The sequence below is a fragment of the Rhinoraja longicauda genome, chromosome 6 (assembly GCF_053455715.1).
Source record: "Rhinoraja longicauda isolate Sanriku21f chromosome 6, sRhiLon1.1, whole genome shotgun sequence".
Classification (NCBI taxonomy): domain Eukaryota; kingdom Metazoa; phylum Chordata; class Chondrichthyes; order Rajiformes; family Arhynchobatidae; genus Rhinoraja; species Rhinoraja longicauda.
The window spans coordinates 14,114,071-14,126,188 of record NC_135958.1 but is presented as its reverse complement, the minus strand read 5'-3'; the positions used below and the strand labels follow the sequence as shown (position 1 = coordinate 14,126,188).

The window sequence follows — 12,118 nt, the reverse complement described above, 5'->3', positions numbered from 1 at the left end:
AGAAGGAATGGGTGACGTTTCGGGTCGAGACCTTCTTCAGACTGATTTCCGGAAATTGGAGGAACAGCACCTCATATTTTGCTTGGGTAGCTTACAGCCCAGCGTTATGAACATTGACTTCTCTATCTTTAGATAGTTCCTCTGTACCTCTCTTCCCCTCCCCCTTCCCAGTTCTCCCACTGTCTTCCTGTCTCCACCTGTATGCTTTCTTTGTCCTGCCCCCCGACATCAGTCTGAAGGGCCTCGACCCGAAACGTCACCCATTCCTTCTCTTCAAGATGCTGCCTGACCTGCTGAGTTACCAGCATTTTGTGATACCTTCGATTTGTACCAGCATCTGCAGTTATTTTCCTATATAAAAATTTTACCTCACTCCCCCTAAGTGCTGGAATGGCTTTGATTTCTTAGCAAAATATGTCTGAATTCAGAGAAAAATAAAAATATGTAGGTTGGAACTACTTCTATTTGTGCTCAACAGTGCCAAAATCGTGGATGAGATTTGTGCGATCCAGCCCTGGTGGAGGGGTATTCCACCCCGAGCTATGTTACTAAATCTGTTGACTTCCTTAACAGTTGTCTCACGACAATAGACCACAAATAATTAGATATCTTGCATTCCATTCTAGGAACTACTAGGATGGGGTTTAGATATAATTCTTTGGAATGTCTATTCTGGACTATAACCCCCAATGCACTACTGAACCCTGCCCTCAATTACACTAGCAGCAAAACAGATTTGCAAAATCAAGTTTACATTCTCCAGGGTGTTAATCAGCAAAATGTATGAGAGCAAGGTGATGTTTGGTACACTGCTGTAGGGTTTGAAATCATTTGAACTATTTTGGTTACAAAAGCTTTAACCACTTGTAATTTGTGGCCTCTGTCAATGTGCCCACTGATTAAACATGATCTAATGTGGTAATAACTTTCCACTGGGAGGAACCCTGTAATACATCACTGTTTTATAACTGTGAAGTGAAGTGAAAGTTTCTCATTTTTCTGCCACAGTGAGAGGTTTCATTATAAATGGGATCTCATAAGTTGTAAAGGCAGAATTAGACCTATCAAGTCTACTCTGCAATTCAATCATGGCTGATCTATCTTTCCCTCTCAACCCCATTCTCCTGACTTCTCCCCATAACCCATGACACCTGTACTAATCAAGAATCTGTCAATCTTCACTTTAAAAGTATCCATTGACTTGGCCTCCACAGCTTTTTGTGTTAATGAATTTCTTAATTCTTAATACTCTTAATATGGTTGCCAATTCAAAGATTGCTGATATAATTTTCTAACTGCCCACTTGCTTGAAACTAATAATTCTTAATGTTGCTTAATTCAAATGAATTGCAAAAATATCATATCGAAGGGAACAGTTATAACGTGAGATGTGCTTAAGTGGTTTATCGATTAGAACAACTTGTACAACCTGTTGCAAGCCACCAACTTGAGTATAAAAAGCTGTCCTCCACTTTGTCACTGGCACAAAGCTCAGTGATAGTTTGCACCTTTCTGTGCTGCAGCCCAGGTGCTTCACTTACATCTTGACAAGCAATTGAACCCAGGAAGTAGGAGCAGAGAATCCCCCCCCTCCACCCTTGATAAATGAACCTGAGGCGACAGGGCCTGCAGATACATATGTGGAGAAGTGGTTTCCTCTTCTGCATTTGCCAGCCCACAGCTTTCCTGTCTGATGAAATTACTGGGGCAGAGAATTGTGGGCAGTCGGTGCCAAAGCAGAAAATGTGCCCATAGATTGAATGTGCTCTTAATAAAGAAAATATCATCAATATTTTTGAAACAAAATGATTCTATTTTCCTCTGCATCAATGTTAAAAATACTGACAATTTCTAAGCTTTTTGTGTACCTCTATTAACCTAGAAAGTGCTTTTATCAGTTAAACATTAAAAATGTTTAAGTGTCACTAAGGACTGTAGACGCAGGCAAGGATGAATGTGCTCCAGGGCCAGCTAGTAGAGCTGCCAGACCTGACAGCGCCAGAGAAGCAGATTCCATCCTGACCGTGGATGCTGTGTGGAGCTTGCACATTCTCTGTGACTGCGTGGGTTTCCACCAGGTGCTCCCACATCCCAAAGATGCGCAGGATTGTAAGTTAATTGGCCTCTGTAAACAGCTCCTAGTGTGCAAGGAGTGGATGAGAAAGTGGGATAGCATAAAACTAGTGTGAACGGATCAAAGGTCAACATGGATGTGATGGGCCGTAGGGCCTGTTTCCGTGCTGTATCTCTAAAGTAAACTAAATTGCAGTAGTACACAGGAATTACTGTATATATACCTGCAAAACAACAAATCAGCAACTGTCTTCTTTGGTGTCTAAAGACCCTGAGGACAATTAGATTCATAGCCCCAGATAACTAGGGGAAAACAGGAAATCTTACGTTTATAGCTGACATCATTGGAAAGGATGTTTTGTGGATAATTGCAATTGCAATTGATTCCATTTGCATCTCTTTAGAATTTAGAGATAGAGTGTGGAAACAGGCCCTTCGGCCCACCGAGTCTGTGCTGACAGCAATCAGCCCGTACACATTACATGTAGCACTATCTGACACATTAAGGACAATTTATAATTTACAGGTGCCAATTAACTAAAAAACCTGTACGTCTTTGAAGTGTGAGAGGAAACCGGAGCACCCGGAGAAATCCTATGCAGTCCCAGGGAGAACGTACAAATTCCATACAGACAGCACCTGGGGTCAGGATCGAACCTGGTTTTTGGCGTTGTAAGGTAGCAACTCTACCACTGCGCCAATATGCTGCCCTTAAACATGAAAGCAGCCAGTACTTGCATGCAATAAGATCTGGACAACATTCAGGTTCAGGTTGGCAATTGGCAAGCAGAATTCACACAATGCAAATTGCCAGGTGATGACACTCCCCAATACACCAACTATTTCTCTTTGACCATCTACAGCATTCCCATCACCAAGTTCTCCACTATCAACAGTCAGAGACAACAGCTGTACAAAAACAGGACGTACAGTCCATTGAATCCATGCTGTCTATCAAGTATTCATTCACTTGAATTGTATTTATCTTACCTCAATCTCAACACCCACTGCCCACCTCCCAACATTCAACCACTTGAAATTATTTATAGTAGCCAAATAACCTGGCAACCCTGTACATTGTTGCAATATGGGAGGAAATTTGAGCCCCATAGAAATCCAAGCATTCATAAGGAGATTGTGTAATACGTACACACATCTCACACGATGTCAGGATCGAACCGTGGGTTGCCAAAGTTGTGTAGAAGCAACACTATCAGCCCCACAGTACTGCTCCGGCAGTCAACAATGTTTAGAAACTCTACTGGACTAGACATGGGAACATATGAGCGAGTCAGAGGTTGGGCACCCTGCAAATCTGCAACTCAGTTCATACTCCTCTAAAAGCCTTCCATCATCTATAAGGAACATGATATAATACTTCAATTTGTTTCATTAAGGACAGCATCAACAACAAACACTCAAGTCTGAAGAAGGGTCTCCACCCGAAACGTCACCCATTCCTTCTCTCCGAGATGCTGCCTGACCTGCTGAGTTACTCCAGCATTTTGTGAATACCTTCGATTTGTACCAGCATCTGCAGTTCACATCATCCATAAATTATACAGCAATAACGCACTACTATGACTTCTGCATCAATACCTCAGAATCCCATGACCTTTAATGTCGAGGACAAGAGGAGCAGAAACTTAGAACGCCATCACCTGTAAGTTCCCCTTTAATCTAAACACAGTCCTGACTTGAAACACACTTCAATTCCTTAATCGTGTGTTCTGAATTGTGGAACTCGTTCGACACCAAAGTATCTTTGCAACAAACTGGGCAGGGTTCGAGAATGAATCATTGAGATGGCCAATACATGATGCCGAAATCCTGCAACTGTGCTTTCTCCCACAAATATAATAACTATGCCTCATGCTCAAGGGGGCAAGTAGAACGATTGTTGCCAAGGATTACTGGAGGGAAATGCAATCACAGCTGTCGGGGATGGAAGGGAAAACCGTGCTCATGACTGCGGGATCAAACACACAGCCCGCCTTCGAGCCGCTGTGTGGCCCGGCACTGGCACACGAGGTTCAGATTACACCAAGCGGCTGTTGTCATGTCGGAGCTGGCACATGGGCCCAGAACAGCGTGGCGTCTTCGGCCCTTGAAGCGGCTCCTCCCTGCGGTCCCTTCCCTTCCCCTCCCCCTCGCCGGCCAGCGCCGTTGCCTGGGCCTAGCCCAGGCCGAAGACAATGGCCGCCGGCCCACCTTGTCGAGTCAGCGGCCTGTCGCAGCGCTAGGCGCGGCCGCGGTCTCTCCATCCCCTCCGATCGCCACCAACGCCCTCGGCCGGCTCCATCCCCCGTTCGAAGGCCCGGCATTTGCCGAGCAGCAAGGCCGCCTCCCGCCGCTGTTACCTGGTTGCCGGGGCCGCTCCGTTTTCCAGCACTGCCCGAGCCTAACCACTCCGGTCTCTCCTGAGGTCTTGGCCGAAGACGGGGTCGGGGGTCCGGGAGCGGGGAAGAGCAGAGCTAGGTCCGGCGGGAGCGAATCGGAGCGCCGTTGGACAACCCCATCATCAGGCGGGTGCGAAACTCCGACCCTGCGGCCAGGAACCGAGTGGCCCGCGTAAACAGGAAGCCAAGAGCAGCCGCGGGATTTCCTGTCACTGCCGCCCTCTGCTGCCCCCTGACGGCTCCTGCACGGCCCATGGTGGCCTCACACAACCCACTCCTCCCCAACACTGACTCCAACCCAACCCAGCCCTCTGCACCTTTTTGGGTACCAAGTCCTATTTTTTTAAAAAAATGTTTTAATCCAATACTTCAATTCAAATCAAAGTCTACCACCCATCTATCTAATAGTGGAAGGGAGATAGAGGAAGAAAAGTGCAAACAAATTAGGGAAAAATAAGTTGAAGATAGACACAAAATGCCAGAGTAACTCAGCAGGACAGGCAACATTTCTGGAGAAAAGAAAAGGGTGATGTTTCAGGTCGAGGCCCTTCTTCAGACAAGTGTGTTTTTGTTTAAGTTATTCCCTATTAACTGGACAGAAGAGGCAGCTAAAGACGTTGCAGATGTCCGGGAGTCTTTTCCAACCAAGAAACAATTGGAAATACTCTTTGGAAGTGAGCAAATTAAAAGGGATCATCTAAGCAATATGTAATAACATAATGCAGATGCTGGTTTCCCAAAGAAAGGCACAGAATGCTGGAGTAACTCAGCATCCCTGGAGAACGTGGGTCGGTGGTGTTTTTGGGGTTGGGACCCTTCTATAGACTGATTGGTGGGGAGTGGGGAAAAGAAAGTTGGAAGAGAGGGGGCAGGACAAACTGTGGTAGGTAATAGGTTGGGGGGGGGGGGGGGGGGGTTGATAGGAATATGGTTTGACAAAGGCCAAAAAAGAAGAAACAGAATGTGTGAGATGGAGGTATTGCAAATTGTGAAGCCAGAGAAAAGAATGTAGGTGGAGGGGGAAGGAACAAATTGGTGCGAGTCCAGAAGAGGCATTGGGGTGTTGTGGAAGTTACCTAAAATTGGATAATTCAATGTTCTTGCTGTTGGATTGTAAGCTACCTAAGTGGAATATGAGGTGCAGTTTCTTTAGTTTGCATGTGGCCTTCTCTCTGGTAATGGAGGAGGCCCAGGACAGAAAAATCAGTATAAGAATGGGAAAGGGAATTAAAATGGTTAGCAACCGAGAGATCTGGTAAGCCTCAGTGGACCAAGCGGATGTGTTCAGTAAAACAATTGCAGAGTCTAGGCTTGGTCTCATCAATAAATTACCCCTCAATTAACTGGACAGAAGCGGCAGATGAAGATAATCTAGATGTATGGGAGTCTTTACCAATCAAGAACAAGCTTTATGCAAAACTATTGGAAATAGTCTTTGGAAATGGACTACAGCAAGGGAGCAAATTAAAAGGGATCATCTAAGCAATAATGGAGGCACAAGGAATTGCAGATGCTAGAATTTTGAGTAGAACAGTGTGCTGGAGTAACTCAGTGGGTCAGGCAACACCTCTGGAGGGCATGGATAGACCATGCTTTGGATCGGTGCCCTTCTTGAGAGTCTGAAGAAGGGCCCCAACCCAAAATATTGCTTATCCATGTCCACCAGAGATGTTGCCTGGCCCACTGATTTACTCTGGAACTTTGTGTTTTATCTAGACAATAATGACTGTTTTTTAATGTGATTTAAGATGGCACATCAGTAAGATGAGCCCTAGGTAATGGATCGAAGAGAAATGATTTGGAGAGGTAGAAAATTGAACGTTAAGATAGCATAACAAAGGAAATTAATGGATTAGGACAGAAGTCCATCTCTGACGCACAGGTAGAGTTGGTGCCATACAGTGCCAGAGACCTAGGTTTGACGCTGACCATGGGTGCTGTCTGTACGGAGTCAGCACGTTTTCCCTGTAACTGCGTGGGTTTTCCTGGGTGCTCTGGTTTCCTCTCACATTCCAAAGACGTGCAAATCTGTAGGCTAATTGGGTTCCGTAAAGAAATTCTCCCTAGTATGCAGCATAGAACTAGCATACAGGTAATTGCTGGTCGGTGTGGACGTGGCGGCCAAAGAGCCTGTTTCCAAGCTGTATCTCTAAACTAAACTATGCTCTGGTTAGATAATACATTGATAAGCTTATAAAATGGCATATAATTAGCAAATGAATACAACACACAGAATTTGAAGATAGATTTTGATATGAGAAGGCCACATTTTTGAAAAATAAGATTTTAAATAGGTAGAAAAAAGAGATTGTAAGTTGCAAACACCTAAACTTCCAAAGTTTAAAAAAAATGGTTTTTGAGAAAGGAAACTATTTCTGAGTTTTATTTCTAAAAGTAGAGAAGTTATGCTATGTTTAATTCTAGTTACCACATTATAGAGATTCTGGAAATAACATTAAAAAAAGATTCACAAGGAGAGAAATGTGAGGTTATACCTGCGAAAGAGTGAACATTGGGTCTTTTCTCCTAAAAGAAAGCTGAAGGAATTCATGTTTTAAATTAAACATTTTTATAAAATAGTCTGTGAGGAAGAGCAAATCTAGTCAATCAAGGTACTCATTGTGAATTCAAATTGGGAACTCAGAGAGTGCTGACTATATTGAGCGTTATTGCAGGGCCAGTTCGGATGAATAATGTAATGCATAAAAAAAGAGGGGGGGGGGGAATGGTTACTGGGGGAAGGGTTGAGTTGATAAACATGAGGTAAAAGGAAACAGATGCTTATGCTAATAAGGAAAGTTAGTAGAGGTTCGAGTGGTACTGATTGTACAAAGTGGCCATTTCTATTATTTATGTGATGGAAATCTTAAATCAAAAATTAAATCTAATTATTTGTCGGCTTTCATCAATCCAAATCTCAACCAAGTTTTACTGTGTCCGCAATCTGTCCATTCATCCTATTTTGCAGATGTAAGGAGTGAACCTGGCTGGTCACATTCTTTCTTTATAGCTTCGGAACAATTATCCTTTCACCTCTGAAGATCAGTTGCCCTGATTGCCCAGTTTATCTGTTGCCTGGAAGTCTGGTCCAAGAACAGTCTGACCTCACACAGCCTGTCTTTGAAGCTTGTCCGAAACTGCTTCTTCAGGAGTTGCACAGGTGGCCTTCACAATCTTTTACATATTGGCTGAGAGACTGAAATATGTCACACTGTCTTCATTCTCCCAATGCCAGTATCTTCAGCATCTCTTGAGTCTTTCACATTGGCTTGTTCAGTTATAGAGAGCTACAGTACAGAAACAGGGCATTTGGCCTATTGAGTCCACACTGACCTGCATTACACTGATCCTAATTTAATTTTTTATTCTCATCACATTTTCATCAACTCCACTCAGGTCCCATCACTCAATTATACAATGGGATAAATTTACAGTGGTCAATTAAATTACCAACCTGCACACATTTGAGGTGTGTGAGGAATCTGAAACCCTCGGAGAAAATATACATGATCATAGAGAAAACATGCAAACACCAAACACACAGCACAAGAACAGGATTGAACCTGGGTCTCTGGTGCTGTGACATAGTGGCTCTACTGGCATGGCAGGTACATCCATATCTTTGGCCGTATAAACAAAATCTTTAAGTTGTTTAAGTTGGAGGGATTTAAACATCAACATGACCAGAAACATCATCTATCCACGTTCTCCAGGGATGTTGCCTGACCCACTGAGTTAGTCCAGCACTTTGCTTCTTTTTTTGTGAACTAGCATCTGCAGTTCCTTGTTTCTGTTCTTTAAGTTGTTTGCCTGCACCCTTAGAAGCATTCTTTGCAATCTCTTTGGCACTTTATGGAGGGACTTAACAGCAATGGTCACGAGTGATTTGTGATCTTTGGGCACATATACAAAGTGTATTGGTGAAACATCTCCAGATTACAGGAAGTAGCAACTACTGAGTCTGTGTGCAATATATCTCACATCCAAGAGAACTTTTGGGGAGAATGCAATCAGTTGAAGGAACAGTGCAGCAGGTAAATAGGAATCCCATGAGGAATCTAAGGGGAGTAAGAGGCGACCGTGCTGTCAAGGGAAGTCAAGGAGAGTATAAACCTAAAAGAGAAATTAAAATAGCATAGATGAGCGGGAAGCCAGAGGATTGGGAAACTTTTAAAGAACAACAGAAGGTAACTAAAAAGGCAACACGGGGAGAAAATATGAAGTATGAAGGTAAGCTAGCTAAGAATATAAGGAGGATAGTAAAAGCTTCTTTAGGTATGTGAAGAGGAAAAGATTAGTTAAGACAAATGTAGGTTCCTTGAAGGCAGAAACAGGTGAATTTATTATGGGGAACAAGGAAACGGCAGACGCTTTGGTTTTGTCTTCACTAAGGATAACACAAACAATCTCCCAGAAGTACTAGGGGACAGAGGATCTAAGGTGATGGAGGAACTGAAGGAAATTCACATCAGTCAGGAAATGGTGTTGGGTTGACTGATGGGAATGAAGGCTGATAAATCCCCGAGCCTGATGGTCTGCATCCCAGGGTCCTCAAGGAGGTGGCTCCAGAAATCGTGGACGCATTGGTGATCATTTTCCAATGTTCTATAGATTCTGGATCTGTTCCTGTAGATTGAAGAGTATCTTATATTATCTCACTTTTTAAGAAAGGAGGGAGCGGGAAAACAGGGAATTACAGACCAGTTAGCCTGACATCAATGGTGGGGAAGATGCTGGAGTCAATTATTAAAGATGTAATAGCGGCACATTTGGATAGGATCAGTCAGCATGGATTTATGAAGGGAAAATCTTGCTTGACTAATCTTCTGGAATATTTTGAAGAGGTAACAAGTAAAATGGATAAGGGAGTGTAAGGGCTCAAATTCAGCGTAGCCATGTGGGTTTTATTGCAGGGGTGTTAAAAAGGTGTAAAAGCTCCAGCTCGATTATGTTGCCAGGACATCCTGTTTATGGCTAAGGGTATCCTTTGATATGGGCAACTGGCTTTAAGGCTTTGATGGTTAGCCATCCTGTGAAGTGTTAAGAAGAACAACTTGCCATATGGACTGCCCTCTGTTCCCAAGAAAGAAGAGGTCACGATGGACACAACGGACACGGAGGTCCCGAAAGACACAAAGATTTATAGGACATTGTAAAACATGCCATATAAGGTAGCAACAGGAAATGTACTGACACATGTATTTCGGGTATAAATATGTGTAATTGTTAGCATTCGGGAAGAGAGACTACACTAGCTTCCTAAGCGTTTCTAAACGCTTCGGTTTCTAGACTCTCTCCCACCTGGGTGAGTAGAATAAAGAGGTTAAACGAATTCGGTTGTCTGCCTGTTTTTTCTAATAGGCCACAGACTACAACATTTGGCGTAGTCGGCAGGATCTCTTTGGCACCGTCAACCACGAACGACTAAGCGGCAACGGTGGCTGAAACACGTCCGCAGGGGACAGAGTGCACTTCTCGACCGTTGTTCGAGACCCCGGACGTTGACGTTTTTCAGACACTGAAGTCCCTCGTTTGGGGTTGATTTCGTGTTCAACTGAGATTCACAGACGAACCGATAAGGAAAAGGATAAGGATAAGGTTCCGGATTTGGAAGGTAAGGGGCGGTCACTCTTGTCATTGTCTTGGTCTGGGTGCAATTAATATTTATTGGTAATATTTATTGGTAGTATTTATTGATAACATATTTTCGGATAATTGACAATCAGACATATGGGACAGTCTTTGGATAAGAGTGATGGCGGTGCCCCGGCACAACACATGTGTTATTTATTTATTTGCTTCGTTAATGAAAAGATTGGGAAACGAGGCCTGGCCAGTAGGAGGTACATGGAATGTAGAGACTATCAAAGAGGGGGTGCAGAAGCGCCATCAGGAGTCGAGGGAACGAAGTTGGAGGGAAAATGAAGGTGTATGATCTAAGACTTGACCGTGCTACCCGAGCTCGAGGTGAATTTTAAACCGGTACCAAAGGGATATATCCCGCACAACAACAAAAGTCAGAATCCGAACCACTGGAGTATATAGCGGCTTTATTAGGTAATCAGGAGTCCAGGGTGACGAGGAACCCTGGACGTGTCCGATCCCCACAGCCCCACAGGCAGAGTCACCGGCTGCGGTGGTGCCAGTCCCGGTTCTACCCTCCCCGTCAGGATATTGGGGACTACCCCCCGATAATGAGACAGCATCAGGGAATATGGATAGGTCCCAGACAAAGGGTTAAGTTGCGCCACGAGTAAGAATCCGCACGATCGGCGCTAGAGATTGAGGATGCTGCCCACCCTCGCCTTTTTCAGTACACCTCATGCTGCCCAGCAGGCTGAATTATTTGCCCTCACGCAGGCCTGCCACCTTTGCGTTGACCAATGTGCTAATATTTACACCGACTCACGATATGCCTTTGGGGTTGCACATGATTTTGGTAACCTGTGGCAGCACAGGGGCTTTTTGACTGCAGCAGGTACTCCTATTAAAAATGTCCTGTTTTTCCAAAATCTACTAGCGAGTTTAACACTCCCGAAAAACCTTGGCTGTCATTAAATGTAATTCGCATACATCTGTCAAGGATCCCATTTCTTTCGGGAATGCATTGGCTGACACATTGGCACGCACAGAGGCCCTGACCCCTACCATTTTAGTTTCTTCAGGCGAACAACAGCAGTTTTCTGCAACTACCGCTATGCCCAGTGTTTCGGAATTCTGCCAGCTTCAGGGGGACGCCCCCGAGGCTGAGAGACACCAGTGGAGCCAGGATGGGTGTTCCCCTTGCGAATCTGACTTGCTTTGGGTTACTGCCTCTGGCAAAGTTTGTGTCCCTAACGCGCTTTTACCTGTTTTGTTGTATTATGTGCACTCTCTTACCTATGCTGGTAAGAGGGGAATGTTGGATGTAATAAATGCTACATGGTATCACCCCAAAATACATTGGTGTTTACAAATTGATTTTATTGAATTGCCACTTGTACATAGTTATAAGTATTGCTTAGTTATTGTTGATGTGTTTAGCTGATGGATTGATTTAGCTATTGATGTTGCTATTTAGCTATCGTTACTCCTGCTATTAGGGGAAGTGCACTCAAGAATTATATGGTATTGTGGTCAATCTATATTTACTCCATGACATTTATGTAAAGACGATCAGATGATGTGCAGAGGAGACAAAGGCACAATACCCTGGAAGGCAGAAGGAATAGGACCCTGCTCAGGATAGTTTAATGGTTTAATAAGACCAGAGCTAAACAATTGAGAGACCAAGCCTATTGGGTTGTACCCTGTGGACATGCTTTGTGCCAGCTTAATTTCCAATGCCTGACAGATGAATTTAGTTTTCCATGTAAGAAGCAGCAGCCGTATCAGGGTCGATGTAGACGAACTCGAGGGTTACATCAGTCGTCCCTACGAGAGGAGATGAGGGGAAGAATAGACTGGGAAAAATTGGAGGTTACATGGGAATTTTGTTTTTGTCTTTCAGTCCAGGTATTTTTAAATTCATGTTACAAGTTGACAAAGCTTTTAATCAGGCGTAGCAGCGTCATGGTGAACTATTTTATGGATAACACCTTTCCTTACTCCTATTCCGTGCACGCTTTACTATTGACTTATTTACTGCCTAGTATTGAAAGCGATAA

At 44.0% G+C, this 12,118-nt stretch overlaps 1 protein-coding gene across 5 annotated transcripts in view; it reads right to left on the bottom strand.

Annotated features, from left to right (window-relative positions):
- Positions 1-12,118, bottom strand: part of znf319b (zinc finger protein 319b) — a 41,658-nt gene that overhangs the window by 15,864 nt on the left and 13,676 nt on the right. For 2 of the 5 annotated variants that reach the window (XM_078400496.1, XM_078400495.1), the window contains exon 1: positions 4,434-4,692. The exons of 2 other annotated variants lie outside the window; for them this stretch is intronic. The gene's annotated coding sequence lies outside the window, so the exon portion shown is untranslated. Of the gene's footprint in view, positions 1-4,433; positions 4,693-12,118 lie in introns of those variants that run through there. One more of the 5 variants, XM_078400492.1, reaches the window with a different exon arrangement.